The following is a 14118-nucleotide window of genomic DNA, read 5'->3' as shown; positions in this document are numbered from 1 at the left end:
TCAAACTGTCCATCAGGGTTAGAGGCCAGAAAGTAGGTGAACATCACCTCTTAGGAGACTGATTTCAAAGAGCAGGAAGAGAGAGGTTCAAGAGGGACTTGAACTTGAATCAAGTTCAGATGGTAACCCAGGGTCTCAGTAACATTGGAATTTGGCCCCAGACTTAGAGGCAAAAATGAACCATATGTCTACAGTTGAATATCCCACTGCCAGGGTTAAAAGACTTTGGCTCACAAACCTGGAGCCTGCACCTCTGGATTCACACAGGTCAGTCATACGCCCTGGCCTGTCCCTGTCCAGATGGGTTCCATTTATGATTAAGAGTTAATGTGTGTGTGTGCATGTGTACTGTAGGGTCTGCTTTAACTTGTCCTAATGTCTGTTAAGACATATGGGTAATTATAAGTTGAATAGCCATAGATGAGGGACAATTGGGTCGCTAAGACCAAAATTGGCATTCTAGGAAGCAAGAAGCATATCTTAGTCAAGGCCAGAGCAGATAGCCAAAATAGCAATTGTAAGTTGCTCATATTAAGAGATGAAGGGCAGAAAATTAGTTAAGCTGTGAGCCACCAGCCTGGAATTTTGACTTTGGGTTCTGAAGTCCAGAGACGAAGTTCAAGTCAAGAGATGAGCTGATGGGAAATAGGTGAATTCAAAGCTGAGCAGGAGTACAGAATTACTTAAGGGCCCAACTGGAGAAGAGAAAGGGCAGTGAGGAGAGGATGCTTGGGCCCAGTGTTAGCCATTCCTACTGTTGCAGCCTGATGGGCCATGCTTCCCACCCAGCAAATGGTGGAAGCCAAGAGCTATCACACATTTACCCAAAGAACAAAGACCACTTTGGCCTTATCAAAAGATCATCCTCCATCCCACAGCCTTAAACAGGGCTCAGTTACAGATGTGCCAACTGGTCTTAGATCTTACATGCTTCTCTTGGTCATTTAGTGATAACCTGTACTTACACACCAACACAGATATGGATAAAACCCCAAGAGATTACTGTCATTACCACCTGCCTTGTTCAGGCAGGGTCTGTGTTTGGGAGATTCTCATTGGTAATGATCTCAGTCCTTTGGTCAATTACGAAGTTGTCCAGGTCACCTTTAGTCCCATGGCATTTTTGTTTTTGATTTAACATTGAGCTTTAATGTAGAAAGTCCCCAGGATGTAAGTATAGCACACACCCATGTACAGTTGTACCCGTGGTTTGGATGGACCTGCATTAGAATTGAAGACAGAGGATGACAGAAGGAGAGGAAGTGGTGGCAAAGTTAACACACGAGAGAACTAGAGCTCGTTCCTGCTGTGAGCCTGGGCACTTATTATAGAAATGGTGAAAGATTTTTCTAGAGATTTACCGCAAGAAATCAGTCCTAAGGCAGAGAGGGTTCAGAAATGCTTTCTATCATGCCTTATGTAACTCAGGAAAAAAAAAATATTATTCCCCTGAATTGGGGGTGAGACAAGAGATGGATTTTTACAGTGACTAACTGCCTAAATACTTCAGGCATTGCTGCCTGCCCCTCTCTTTGAAGAACAGGAAATAATAAATCAGAAGATTGGGGATTTATTTCCATTTCAAGGTGCCAATAGCCAAGCAAGTGAGCTGGCTTCATGCCTAAGCTTTTTCGTGTGGGAGGCAGAGCCAGAGAGAGAAAGAGAGAGAGAAGGGCCTCAGTGCTTCGTGTGGTGTTAAGGGCTGTGAAGTTTGGTGATGCAAAATAAAAGGGGATACTCCTCATTGAAGTCACTTATTTTGTGAAGGTCAGCAGACTGGTGAAAATCAGAGCCTCATGTCTCCAGGCCTATTATGGGGTTCCCCCTTGAAATCACAATGACATGTTTTTTAGATTACCGGGGTATCAGGGGGAACATCTCTTGTGTTAATCTGAATATTACAACAGGCAGTAATGTGAGGACACTCGGGAGGGGCTCCTTGGGTGTTCTCTCATACGGAATTCCAACAGCTCTTGCATTCCATTAGTTTGTAAGTGAAATCCCATATTTCCTCGATTGGAAATCCATCTCCAGCCCTCCCTCTCCACCTGCAACCCCTTGCTGGGTCTGTCCGTTGTACTCAGAGCAATAACATTGACCCCTCTGAAGACAAGTACTATTGGTTGAGCACCAATGGATGATTAGGGCCTATAAACACAAAAGGAAATGAAGGTAAGGAGCCTCAATTAGTGAAATGCCCTGACCAAGCTTTCAAAGGCTTAGCAGAAAGGAATCATTCTGTGTTTATAGGCCAGAGTCCACCCTGTCCCCAAGGGGCTATCAACACACCCTGTCCCATTCCAGGGGTCACATATTTGTGGGGGCAGAGGTGTGGGCAGAATTATGTAAGTGAATAAGGTAGTTACCCTTCCTCTGGAGCAGGAAAGCACGGTGTGGCTGTTAAGTTCAAGGCCTGGTTTTATGATTGCCGATCTGGAGTGATTTTGAGTCAAGACTCTGTGGTCCAAGATGCCCATCTACTCCAACCTTGGGCCTTTCATGGAACTGCTTGCTCCTCTGCACATCATTTTTCTTGGGATTTCTAGAAGCCCTTGCTTAACCCAGGAATGTGTCCAGTCCTGACTCCCATTTGTGTCCTCAGCTGCTGTTCTGCTCCCCACAATGGCCATTTTGATGTTTTACAACTGGCTTCCCCAAGGCCAGCTGGATTTTCCTTGTCAGTGGGTGGGACTTGGCTGTTGCCACTTTTCTCCTAACTTTGCACATCTGCTCTGTCTTAACCCACTTGCAGATTTGGGCAAGACAGGCTTCCCCTGACAGCTCCTGCCCAGGACCCACATCAGCAGGGCTAGATATCTGACCTTCCCACTTGGAGAGCAGTGGTTAAAAAGTTCAAGCTGGAAAGTCAAATCTCTTAGGCCAAATTCACTTATGGACTTGTGAGCTTTGGAAAGTCTTCTAGCCAGTGCCCTGAACCAGTTCTGCATCACACCAGACTGGAGCCTGAGGAAAAGGGGAAAGAAAATCAATACTGATTCTGTCTTTTTAAAAATGTTGAGGTTTTGTTCATTGTGAATTTCTTTTATTACTTCTGATTTTTAGGGTCTATCTGTTTTTTAAATATTTTTTAAATGAACCTTTTACAAAAGTAATTATAGTTGACCCTTGAGCAACATGGGTTTGAACTGTGTGGACTCCCTTACTCATGGACTTTTTTTTTTTTTCAGTAAACATGGTACAGTCCTGTACATGGATTTTCCTTACAACTTTTTAAATAACATCTCCTTTCCAGCTTATTTTATTATAAGAATACAGTATATAATATACATAACACACAGAGTTTGTGTTAATTGACTTTATATTATTGGTAAGGCTTATGGGAAATAGTAGGCTATTAATAGTTAAGTTTTGGGGGAGTCAAAAGTTATATGTAGATTTTTGACTGCACTGGGGAGGGTTGGTGCACCTCACCACTGAGTATTCAGGGGTTAACTGTAATGGAAATTATATGCACAAAGTGTTAACAAAGTAATACTTGACCCATGGTAAGTGGTCAAAAAAGAAGAAAAGTGATTGTCATGATCATGTAGCACCTTGGCTCCTTATTATTTGTTAATACGCTATAGTTTCTTAGAATGTTATTCTAGAAGGTTACTGTCAATTCCTTGAGGAAAGATTTGGGGTTGCTACCTTTTCATTTTTCTGCAGTGATGTAGTGTTTTACCCACTGGAGTTTCTCCACCAAAGCTGTCGTCTGTTAATTAGGGAATTGGAGCAGATTATACATAATATCTCTTCTTTCCAGAGTCCCTAGAAATCTGTCTGTGATCTTCAGCATCACTCAGCTGACAACAACTTGTGTGTGTAATACCATTTTTCCGTGTTCTAGAACTTTTCCTTGCATAAGACCTACTTTCAGTAGCCACTGTTTCTTCTCCCTGACTCTCTGTTTTATTACCACCAGACACGTACGCGGCGACCTCTGCGTCTGGGAAGGAGTTCCAGCTCCAAGATTCTGCAACCCACTGTGCTGGCAACATTCCACAGGCTCGTCTTGGGAAACGATAATTGATTACTCAGGAGGGAAAACTCTATCTCAACACCAGCTGGCAGCCAGACCCTGCTCTAGAGCCCCCGAATTAGTCTCCAGCAAGATCCTCAGCAGAGACAGTCTAAGTGTGAACAGGGCTGACGTTATCTCAAAGTCCAGAATGTCCCTGTATATGTGTTCTTCCTTAAACGCACTCAAGTTTGGCATTAATAGAGTCTCAGGAGAGTACATTTTCCAGTGGCTACCCGAGGCCCCAACTGTATATATTTTTTTGAATAGGCAGCATGTTTTTCCTTCCAAAACCACTTGAACAACTAAGCCAGGTAGCAACAACTCAGGAATGCAGCAACCTCAGGCTGATAGCAGAAAGGAAATAAGAGTCAGCTTTGAGAAGCAGTGAGGTGGAGGTGAACATTAGTATCCTGGGATTTATGGACACTCTTGTCCTCCCAGCTGAGTTGACTGTTGTTACCCGTTGGGTCCCTTGAGGCTGCCATTCCAATTTCCAGGATGTTAAAGTAAGACAAAAATGCTGATTACTTGTCCAAACTCTTCAAGTGAAAATAAGTATGAAATTTTAAACATGAATGCGATTTCCATTCCAAGAAGTGTTTTCTGGATGCCAAAAACACGTGTCGGTGCTTTTGTTGAATAAAATTGCTGAGAGTCCTTCTACTATCTATCTGTGCGGCACAGTCACCCCGATGAACTGATATCTGGATACTGTCCCGTACAGAAAGTTATGAGATGCTAAGAGCTCACCCTGTAGGTGACATCAACAGCATAAAATGAAGGATAAGACAAAGAACAAAATATGAGACTTCTGAACAAGACTCTCATTTATGAATATCTTCAATTCATTAAAACTCAAAGTAATAAACTTGACCCATAGTATCTAAGTGTTTTGGGGTCTGTTATATATTTGTGATTGTATCCATTTTTAATGAGGTTACACAGTTAATAAAGCCGATATTGCCAGCTTTGTTGACCTTATCTTTAAAGCAGTAGCACAAATGAGAACTCACCTTCAGGTGCCTTATAAATAGATGTGCGTTCTCTCTCCTTGGTCATGATTACTGTCAAGGTTGCGTGTGGTTTCTATTTTGGGCCCTAATGGCAGAAAAGCCGCTTCTGCAGCCAAGAAGCAGCATTGTAGGATGCCAATAAATTCTGGGGAAAATTACATTTTAAAAAGGAAAACTTTGACATACATCTGGCAATAGAATGATCCTGAACATATGGCAACCTGGTAGGTAGGAAGCCGTTGGAACATGGTAAGGAGAGCTGAACGCAGGCCCCATCCTGTTCTGGGGTGCATTTGGGAAAGGTCCTGTGGTGAGGACCACATCTCTTCCAACCTGATGTGGCACATTCACTGGGGAGGGGAGCTGGATGTAAACCCACATTTGTGTGTATGACCTTCTCCTGGCAACTTCTGATTGACTCCTAAGAGCTATCCTTCGTGGTGCTGGCGGGCAAGAATGAGACTCTGCTGTGGAAACCAGGCATGTTGTCATGACTCGGCCCATAAATAAGACACTGGGACACTAGCAAGTTCCAGGGTCTCAACATTGTGACATCCTGGTGTGGGGAGATGACAGATGCCCAAAATCAAAGTTCTGCTGGCAGGTGGGACTTACATCTCCACGGTCCAGTTTCTCCTCGAACACTAACAGGGAGCATGGCATTTCTTAAGGAAATCCAAGATTTAATGGATCGCTCTTGTAAGGGATGAGTAAAAGTCAGTCTTTCATCTGACGAAGGACCTGCACTGTGAATTTGTGAGTTTGTGCCCAAGACTCTTGGGAACAGTATTCCCCTGCTGGATTGCACTTCTGAATGTAGCCATCAGGACTACATCACACCCTGAGATGTCAGAGTTACAGTTCCCCAAAGTATTGGTGCTGCTACCCCCATTCTTCCAACGGGGACATTGAGGCTCCATGAGCATGCTTCTTGAGCAAGACCCCACAGGTGGTAAGCATTACATTATAGCCCAAATGCAAGTCCAGATCCACATGCCTCTGAAAACTGCTATTGCTGCTACAATACACTGACACTCTCAAAAATGTTCCCTTCTTCTCTATCCCATGGATCACAGATGAAATTGTAAAGACAGGTTACTTCATCCCTCTCATCCTCAAACTTGCTCTGGATAGAGCGGGAGCCATTATCAGTTTCAGAAACTCGGGGCATGGTCCTTTGTTCTCCTCTGACTAGGTAATTGAGCACAATGTATAACTGTGCTCACTGCCAGGCATCCACTCTCACCACATGTATTCGCAGATGCCTGGATTCTCACCACATGTCCTCATGACCTTACAATGCACGCATACATTCTTCTCCCACCTCCATATATGGACACTCACTCTCATACTTAGAGCCAGATTCTTCTTACATGCCTCCTTTAGAGCAGTGATTGTTAGCCTTTGTGTTCATAGCTGTGACCAAGGGACTTGTTAAAGTATAGATTTAGCAAATCAAGGGTGAGTTCCAGAAATCTGCATTTTTAACACAAGCATTCAGGTAACTCTGATTTAAATTATTTGTGCACTGTTTCTTGGGAAACGGCATCTCGGCTGTGAGATGCTTTCAGTTAAGAGATGTCTTACACATTCTTATCTGCCCTGCACAAATCACCAGGCTGGGTCCAGGGTACATAGTATGTGGTGAGTTGATTGAATGAATGACTCCATCACTCACCTTCTCATTCACAGAGGCATTATTTCAAGAGAGACAAGAGGTCGAATTTTCAGAAGGTACTAAAGTCCCACTTGGCTCTCGGGGTCCAGTTGTGTGGATGTTCTTTGTGAAGGAGTTTTGAAAATCCATGAGAATCCTTTTTTTTAAAATCTATTCCTTCTTTTGAACAGATTCTATTCCTAAGGAGCCTGCATGGTGTTACTTCTATAGTATCTGGTGGTTTTCCTTTTTTCTCTGTGAAGTTCACACCAAGTTAAGGACACAAGGAGATCAAAGACACTAGGGAAATTTTCTCTGCTGCACCACCTGACTGACACAGAAGAGCTCTGTCCTGTTCTTTCCTTTCTCCCTAAGTCTCCATGTCTTGCCATCATTGACAATGATCCTTGCTTATTTTTGCTTGTTTATAACAGCTCCAACACATGTCTTGTAATGAACAGTCCATTGCTTCAGCCTACTTCAGATGCTATTTCATCCCTACCTAGGAGTAGAATTCTCAGTAGCCTTCTCCATGAGGGTATGTCATCCACTTGGTCCCATAAGCAACTCAGAAAATCTTGAGGTGCACCACTAATGACCTATGGCCAGTCAGGCATTTTGAGAACAAGCTAAGCTAAATGAAATATCATCCTATACTTATAAAGGATTTTGTGAAACCCTTTGCTGAACTCCTGATCCCTTATGTTTATGCCATTTTCCTGGTTTGCCATTCTGGCAACAGCACCAAAAAAGGGAATGTGGTTATGGGGGCATCAAAGGATGGCGTCGTCTCAGTGACTTCATGCTGGTTCCTCTTTTATTCAGTACTCCCAAGGTTTCATCTTGCTTACCCACTGTCAAATTTTTCTGATAAGCTACAGCAGGCCTCTTGTCCATGGTTGAGGTGTCTGTTTTCTTTGCTCTCTTTTTCTCTCCTTTCTTAGTTTCTTTCTTTTCTTTCTTAGTTTCTTTCTTTCTTTCTTAGTTTCTTTCTTTCTTTCTTTCTTTCTTTCTTTCTTTCTTTCTTTCTTCTCTCTCTCTCTCTCTCTCTCTGTCTCTCTCTTTCTCTTTATAAATTCAGATTCCATTTGCTTGTTTTCAGTTCCCTGAAGTCTTCCTGTCTCAATTGGAGATGATCAGCTTACTGACTCCCAAATGAGTGGTGGCATTTAGGATGGAGTTGATTTTGTGAGCAAAACAATATTTTGCTACCCTGCATAGATGTTCAAATCTCATTATGAACTGCCATATGTAAGCTGGGAAGCCCACAGGTGACAAGGTGCCTGGGTGTATCTCTAAGTCAGCAAGTTGTCTCCTTTTGGTTTGATAGCACATCACCTATTCTGGAAGCTGTCCCTAAAGCAAGAGGGAAATAGTGATGGGAAGCAATATGGTGTTTGCCAATAAAGCCCAGGGAAACATCAGACTGATTTAGCGAGGGCAGAGAGCCTTGCCTGTGCATTTGTTGTGATTTAAGAAATATATCTCTACCTATAGGCATCCATCCTTACTTGGATGATGATAAGACATCCATTAGTTTAATTTCTAAGCAATATAGGGAATGACATTACAGAATGGAAGGAGAAGGAAATGCTTATATTGGAAAGGATAAAATGTTAGAAATGGATATTTGGAATTAAAAGCAGACTTTTGGCCCAGAATATAATTTAAGTCAAAAGAGCTAGTTGCCTAACGTAAATACTGTGCGACTCTATTAGTGTAAGCAAAATGTATTTCTAGCAAACACATCCAGCAAAATTTCTGTGCATATGCTTAAGACATTTCTAGAAAGACACAGAAGAAAATAATAATTAGGGTTATCTTTGGTGAGAGAGATCAAGGATAGAAGAGTGCTTTTAAATTTCATTTTATACAAATTGCTGCTTTTTTGAAGTTTTTACCTTAGAAAAACAGGAACTAGTCATCTACCCCCATGTGTTTACTTTATTGCAGAAATTGAAAAATAAATGACAACTGTTGCACTTAGGAAAAGTAAAACCCTGAGGGAATTTCCCCGAACAGATGCTTCTGGGGTATACTTGCTTTTCATTGTGGAGGTTCTGGAAATCCAGAGGGGCTTGTGTGTCTCCCAAACCTACTGTTCTGGAGGAAGTCCTGGGCCACTATAAGGCTGGCTTTCTCATACGCATTTCCAAATCCACAAGGTTCAACTGAGTTCGTTTTCTGCATGGAGTTAGCTCTCCTTGGTCCAACCACAGTCTGGACAGTGACAGTGCTTGGTTTTTTCAAAAATGAGTTACTTCTTTCCCTCCTGGTCTTGAAGGAAGTTGGAAAGTGTGTATTCAACCACAGGATTTTGAGCCTCAGGCAAGGCTTCCAATGGATTGGAGTTAAGGTTAACTCAGTGGTTGGTGTTCCTCCTTTTCATTCATCTTCCATCCTGGAATCTTGATCAGAAGGAAGATGTGGGGAACTCTGAGGGCAGTGAACCCTAAACTTTATGGGAAGAACAACCACCAATGAAGCATATTAAATGCTCATCCCCAGGACCCACATCCAGATAGCATGGTTCAGCAAGCCTGGGGCAAGACCCAGGGATCTGCATTTGTAACAAGCTTCCCAGGTGTTTCTGATGCAAGAGAATAAAAGAGGAACATATAGAAAGACTCAGTCACAAGACCATAGAGAAACTGAATGCTACAAGGTGAGGAATGACTGATGCTAGATGTGTTTGCAAAACTGGGAGAACAGGAAAAACTGGAGGATGATAATAACGGTAAGAAGCAATATTGCATGAAATACATTGCTCTAAGTGCTATACAGGTGTTGAGTCATTTAACCCCCCACCATTCCCAGGACGTCTTTAGTCCCTTTCTACAGGTGAAGAAATCAAGGCACAGAGAGTTTAAATAGCTTGCCCAGAGTCACCTGGCTACAAATTAACAAATGTAGACTACATACCTGGGTGGTCTGTCTCCAGAGTGCATGCTCTCAACCAGCACACTATGAGACAGGGGTTGGCAACTACGTCCACCCACTCCATCCAGCCTGCTGCCTGTTTTTGTTCAGCCGAGTGGTGGCCCTTTGGTGAGAACAGCTATTCCAAGAGTTGACAACATTGACTCTTGGTCCACAAAGCCTAAAACATATATTATCTGGTCCTTTACAGAGAAAGTTTGCAGAAAGAATAAATATAAGGCTCTTGTTTCTCTAATAAGTATTATAGGCTGAATCTCAAAATGCTTCACTTGGAGGACTACACCAGAACTCATGGACCCAAAGGCCAATTCTTCTGCATCACCAGCCACTGGCACTCCTACCACATAACTGAGGCTGCCAAATGTGATGCAGGAGCCTTGGATGAACTAATATTTGTCATTTAGGGCTACTAATAGCTAACTAATGTAACTAATGATGTGCTTTGGCTGGTTAAATTAAATTCCTTGACTGATAACATGCAACTGGGGCATAATGAAGAATTCTTCACATAAGGAAAAGAGGCATAATATGTTCCTGACCCTCATTTCAATCATATTTATTCTGTCGAAATTACTGTAATGATGCCATTGATTCTTTAGTAGCAGTAAGAGTCATAGTATTGCTGAAGTAATGGAGGCTGAGAAAGATCTAGAAACTTCTTCAGGCCCCCAAGCTGCTAATGTGTGGTCCAGGGTGAGCCTCAGGAAGTCAGATTCCAGAAGCTGCAGGCTTAAACTGCTACACAGTATCGCCCACCATCCCAGAACATCCCCAAGAGCCAGTTACCATTCCTTTCTCCATAAAGAAACTGGTGGTCAGAACACTTCAAACAGTTGAGCAAGGTCATCTACCTCGTTAGCCCAGCTGAGTGCAGATTTGGCCAAGTCAAAGTTCCAGGCACTTTTCAGTGTTTCACTGGATCACGAAATGACCCTCCAGGGGCTGCTCTGTGTAGTGACCAAGCCCCAGCTCCGATGTCTGAGACATGCTGCATGTCCCCGGGGCATGGAGGGGATCACAAAGTGTCCTAAGGTGGTCTTTCTGGCTCCATTTTTAACAGAGGAGCTTTGGACAGCCTCACTGCTCCGACTTTCCCTACAGCACAGAGCTGGCATTAGAGGGTCCTGCGATTCTCCTGCTCGCCAGCCATATGACCTGTATAAGGGACTTAACATCTCTGTCTCTCAGTTTCCCCACTTGTGAAATGGCAGTGATAATAACACCTATCTTACAGAGTTACTGAATACATTTAATGAGATAATTCCCATAAAGTGCTTGGCCTTTCATAGCCTATAGTAGGTGCTCAAAAAATAGCGACTCTTACTATAATTAAATAGAAGGGCCTGAGGCTGCTATTAAATTAGATGGTATGAGGACATAATACAATTTAGTGAGTGTATATGATGTACCAGGGACTCCGTTAGGCTTCTAGTTCACTATCCTTTTTAATTTTTGCAGTGATCTCTTACTATCCAGTCCTGTAGGTGAGGGAACAAAATATGCTCAGAGCGTTAAGTTCCTTGCTCTAAGTCACACAGAGACGTTGGGATCTGAACCTGGGTCTACTTAATTCCAGAGTTTACATTCTTACCCACAATGCTATGCCAACTCCCCCAAATTCCTGCCTCTTTGTAGAGTATAAAAATGTAGAGCTGAGGCTCCTAAAACAAGTTCTCCTACAAAGGGAAGTTGTGAGATTTATGCTAAACTTTATTAGACTCTTATATTAAGAAGAAGCTGTGTTCAGTGATAGCTTATTTGTTAAAAACGAGCTTGAATAATAATATAATAAATGAAATAAAAAATAGTGTCTCCCCCTGTCAAGCCAACGATGGATCATGATGTGTTGGATGGGTACAAATGATTCTGTAGTTGTGATCCAGGAAAAGATTTGGAGGCAATTTTGCCTCTTAAGAAAGTATTGTACGACACTCACTTACGGAGGATTTATGAGAAATGAAATGGAAACTCTTTCAAGATTTTATTAAGAGATATACTCTTCCTGCATAACTTCTTTCCCTCCTGGACATTTATGAATGTTTGGCTGGAAGGTGGTCTGGGAGCTGGGTTTTGATATATGTGGTTCCTACAAGGAGGTGCCAAGGGAGACATTTTTCCATCAAAAACCATATGCATTCAGGATCCTGGAAAGTCTTCCAGCAACAGCGGACACTGGCAATAAAAATGATCTAGGGAAAAAACATACCAACCAGTACCAGTCACTGCGGATGCTGGAAGGAACAGGGGCCAAATGTGTAAATACTTTCAGAACTTTGTATGGAAAACAATAAGGGTTTGATTCATCTTGGTACCAGAGTTTTCCAGGACACAGACTTTGCTAAAGAGTGGCTAGCAAAGTGATTCGTTAATTCAACCTCCAAATGTACTGTTGAAACCCACCAAGAGACGGGAAATGAGAAAGGTGTATGACTTCATGGCGGTGGACCTCACCACACTGGGGCCACTCCTTTGCTCCATGAATAGTCTGAGCATCCCACAGTGCCATAGACAGGACTGTCTCAGGGTGTCACCAGGGCAGCCTCATGCCTCTCAGCGTGTCTTCATCGTATTTGTGGCCGAACACTGATCTTGACAAAATTCATCAAGGTAGCAACAGAAATTGACGATGGAATATATGTAGCAAGCAAGCACACCGCAAACATCCACATCCACACACCACCATCACCAGCAGCAGAGAAGACCTAAACTTTTGTATTTCTGTCCCTTACCTTTCTCTCTAAACTGATCTTGGACTGCATCCTCCCTTGGTTTGTGAACTCAGTACCCACTGATCATTTTTGGTTCCTTGATGTTCCTGTTTGCCACAGGGCCTTGCATGAGCTATTGCCACTGTTTGGAAAATTTTTGATTTGCTTTCCCATGCCTATCCAACTTCCATTTATCCTTCAGATGTCAGTTCAAATGGCACTTTCTCAGGAAACCTGTGGTATCTGACTGCCTCCTCCCAGATTAGACCACACTCCCTGTCACCCACACTCACAGTTTTGGAGCCTTGCTATACATAGCATTTATTATAGATATACTTGCCTTTATTTGTGTGAAAATTACTTGATTAATATTTGGAGAGCTTACAGGATACCAACTTCCAAGGAAAATAACTGTGTCTGCTTTCCTCCACCATTTTATTTTGAGAGCTTCTGCCAGAACCTGGCACATAGTTAGGCACCTAATAATTATTTGTTAACTAAGTGGCTAACTGTGGTATGGTGATTTATAATAAGAATACGTACTTGGTCTTCAGCCTCTTCCTTGCACAGAGCTAAAACTCTTGGAATTTCTTAAGTGGTGAGAACAATACAGGTGTATATTGTTATGCCAATGAGGTGACTTTTGGAAAGCCTCTAAGAATGGGGGCTGATTGCGACCATCTGATTAGAACTTTCAGCCCTACACCCAACCTCTAGGGAACCAAAAGGGGCTGGAGATTGAGATCTATTGCCTATGGCCAAAGATTCAATCAATCATGGCTATGTAATGATGAAACCTTGATGAAAACTCAAGAAGAGAGAGTCTGCTGAGCTTCACAGTTGGTGAGTATGTGGAGATTGGGGAGAGTGGCATACCTGGAGAGACAGAGGGCAGGGAAGCTCCAAACTCCTTCCCACATACCTGATCCTGGGCAGCTCTTCCATCTGGATGTTCCTAAGTTATAACCCTTATAAGAAACCAATAGTCTAGCAAGTAAAATGTTTCTCTGAGTTCTGTGAGCCACTGTAGCAAATTAAACCCAAGGAGGGGGTCATTGGAATCTCTAATTTGTAGAAGGTAGATGAGAAGCACAGGTTATAGCCTGGGACTGGTGACTGGCATCTGAAGCAGGGGGCCCATCCAATAGGACTGAGCCCTCATGGAATCTAACATCATCTCTGGGTAGATAGTATTGAATTGAGTTGAATTATATGGCACCCTGCTGGTGTTACACCTTTGCCTGATGGAGGTTTGGAGACCTCTGCCCCTCTCCAGTGAAATTGGGTGCTCAGAATGCAAAAGACTAACTAATAGCAATAATTATATTATAGAAGTTACTGCTTATGAAGGGAGTTATAGCTGCCAGTCCTTATCCCAGGCACTGTTTCTAGTCCTTACACAAATCAAGATGGTAGACTTTACTACCCTCCCACTTACAGTGACAGAATTGAATCTGATGACTCCTGTAAATTGGCCACACTGTAGTAGTGACAGACCTGGGATGTGAACCCAGGTCAGCTTGACAGTATTACCCTTCTTCCTCTCCTTTCCTTTTTTTAACTTTTAAATTTGACTTGTTACATTTTGTAAATTTAAGGTGTACAGTGTGTTACTTTGATACATTTGTATATTGTAATATGATTGTCACTGAAGCAATATTTATCACATATCATTATAGTACAATATTATTGTCTACATTCATTATACTGTGCATTAGAACCCTAATGGCTTATTTACTATTTCTTGTAAGTTCATACCCCTAAACATCATCAATC

General features: G+C 42.5%; 1 long non-coding RNA gene across 1 annotated transcript in view; it reads right to left on the bottom strand.

Moving 5' to 3' along the window:
* Positions 1–2894: 2894 nt before the first annotated feature.
* LOC140617883 (uncharacterized) overlaps positions 2895–14118 on the bottom strand; it is a 34355-nt gene continuing 23131 nt past the window's right edge. Inside the window, exon 3 of the long non-coding RNA XR_012018033.1 lies at positions 2895–2964. This is a non-coding gene — a long non-coding RNA (uncharacterized lncRNA). The remainder of the gene's footprint in view (positions 2965–14118) is intronic.

The sequence above is a fragment of the Canis lupus genome, chromosome 26, assembly GCF_048164855.1.
Source record: "Canis lupus baileyi chromosome 26, mCanLup2.hap1, whole genome shotgun sequence".
NCBI lineage: Eukaryota > Metazoa > Chordata > Mammalia > Carnivora > Canidae > Canis > Canis lupus.
The sequence above is the reverse complement of the archived record's forward strand: the minus strand, read 5'-3'. Positions and strand labels throughout refer to the sequence as shown.